The following is a 2755-nucleotide window of genomic DNA, read 5'->3' on the forward strand; positions in this document are numbered from 1 at the left end:
TGTGAGAGGATGACATCTGTCAGTGTCCCCTCCCCTCCAATACACACACAGAGCCACCGACAGACACGGGAACACGCTGCATTACCTCTCCACCGCCTGTGTGTGCGATACAATGCAACACTGACCGCCAAACCCCTCCGCGTCCATCCCCTGACCCCACATATCCCCAAACCAATCACCCCGAGAGCCATGATGTCATACTACTGAGAGGGCGGGGCCTGATTGTTATGTACATAGGGAGATACACACAGACAGGGGGAGATGCTCTGCAGGCGTGTACGGGGATCAGTGATGGAATAATCTGCAGAATATATCAATATGCATCTGTCAGGGGGGAGATGGGACGGAGCAATGCTCTGCAGATCTCTAGAGGGGTCAGTGATGGAATAATCTGCAGAATATATCAATATGCATCTGTCAGGGGGGAGATGGGACGGAGCAATGCTCTGCAGATCTCTAGAGGGGTCAGTGATGGAATAATCTGCAGAATATATCAATATGCATCTGTCAGGGGGGAGATGGGACGGAGCAATGCTCTGCAGATCTCTAGAGGGGTCAGTGATGGAATAATCTGCAGAATATATCAATATGCATCTGTCAGGGGGGAGATGGGACGGAGCAATGCTCTGCAGATCTCTAGAGGGGTCAGTGATGGAATAATCTGCAGAATATATCAATATGCATCTGTCAGGGGGGAGATGGGACGGAGCAATGCTCTGCAGATCTCTAGAGGGGTCAGTGATGGAATAATCTGCAGAATATATCAATATGCATCTGTCAGGGGGGAGATGGGACGGAGCAATGCTCTGCAGATCTCTAGAGGGGTCAGTGATGGAATAATCTGCAGAATATATCAATATGCATCTGTCAGGGGGGAGATGGGACGGAGCAATGCTCTGCAGATCTCTAGAGGGGTCAGTGATGGAATAATCTGCAGAATATATCAATATGTATCTGTCAGGGGGGAGATGGGACGGAGCGATGTTCTGCAGATCTCTAGAGAGGACGTGTTACCTTCCCCGGTCACCAGATTCCGATTTGTTGGCTCAGATACTTTGTATCCGGTCATGGAGGACACACCTGACATCGCACAGATCAGATCACCTGTGAGGGGTCTCCTCTGATTGGACAGATCAGATCTGTAGATCTCCCTCACCTGTGGCTCTAATCAGACCCCCGCCCCATATGAATCACATGGGGCCTCTGCAGGGCAGCGAGGGGTTAAAGTCACAATGAGTCAGGTGATCGTCACTGCGAGCTGAGATTAACCCTTCGCTGACAGATCGATGAGATATTCGGCCCCCCCTGAGCCGGTCGGTAAAAGGTCGCCGGCGCTCCCCTGTTGACTCAACCAACCCGAACAATCCGGTTGGCAGGGATAGGAGCTACAAATCCCAGCATGCCTCTGTGAGTCATGCCTGCGGCTGTGCAAGGCCTCATGGGACTTGTAGTTCCACAACAGCCGGAGTTTGCCCTGCAGCAGAAACATTTAGGGGTTAAAAACAAAGCTTTTCCATCAGCGGGAGGGAAGAGAAGCTGCAAGGTGTAATAAGTGACGGACATCCACCGTACAGGCAATGAAAAGGTTAACAAATCGTTTTGTGTGAGGAGTACGCTGGCGCCACCTGGTGGACGAAAGCCGGAACTGCGCCGCTGTCAACCTGTCCTGATACAGGTGTTCCAGTGTCAAGGAAGAGGGGAGTTCCTCTAACTTCCTGTTGTCGGCTGCACAGGAAGTGAAGGTAAATTTCTCCAGTGGAGACACAAGCTCTGAAAAGGTGATCTAACCCTTCCCAGATCCACCTAAAACTACAACGGAAAATTGTATACTTACCTATCGGTAATTTTCCTGACGCCAATAAATGGCAGCATACAATGGGTATGGCCCCGCCCCCAGCCCATTGTATGTATGCTGCCATGTATTGGCGTCAGGAAAATAACTTTTTGACTTTCGATCACATGACCGGGGGGGAGAGACCACGGGGTCCCGCGCAGTGTATACAGTCACAAAGGATTCTGGGAAGGGTCCTATGCGTTATCCCCCTCACCATAGGACGAGCATGACGCTTTCTTCAAACTGAAATAGATTTGACGGATCGGTACGATGAATGACGCAGCTCCGCCACCAACCGTTCCCTATGAGGACGCGTCTTTCCCGGCTGCCATGCTGATCCGTCTGTCTCCGGTACTCGAAGCCACGGGCCCGGGGACAAGTATTGCCGATCGCTGATCACGAGCCGACTTCACGCAAAGCACGGCTTGTTGCGTCGGGGGATCAAAGTACGGACGCCAGAGGTAAGTCGCGTGATATGCCAGTCGCCTGGCCGTCAGGCTCGTCCTCGCATGTGCTGCAGCCCCGGAAAGCAATATACAGTTTAAGAAAGCCCGAGGATCAGCATGCCAGCCAGGAAATCAGCATTTGCAGACAGTCAGCACTGACACCTCTCCAGTGACGGGTTGACGTCTGAGCTGCCTGTCTGCAAATGCTGCTTTCCTGGCTGTCATGCCGATCCTCCGGCTTCAGTACTAAAGCCAATCAATGCTGCACAATTCATTCCTCCATATTTTTGTTTTCAGGACTGAAATCTTCGTGAGAAAATCATTTTTCGGGGGAGGGGGAAGAGAGGATTTGATTGGGAAATCGTCTAAAGAACTTCATTCCCCAAATTCCTCCGGACGCTTAGAGCCTCGGAATCCGGGATCCTTAAAGGGACAGTCCGCAGCAGCCCAGGAGGGGGGAGACCCGGGGAGGGGG

Source organism: Nanorana parkeri, unplaced genomic scaffold, assembly GCF_000935625.1.
Source record: "Nanorana parkeri isolate BGI_ZX_2015 unplaced genomic scaffold, ASM93562v1 scaffold1780, whole genome shotgun sequence".
NCBI classification, from domain to species: Eukaryota; Metazoa; Chordata; class Amphibia; order Anura; family Dicroglossidae; genus Nanorana; species Nanorana parkeri.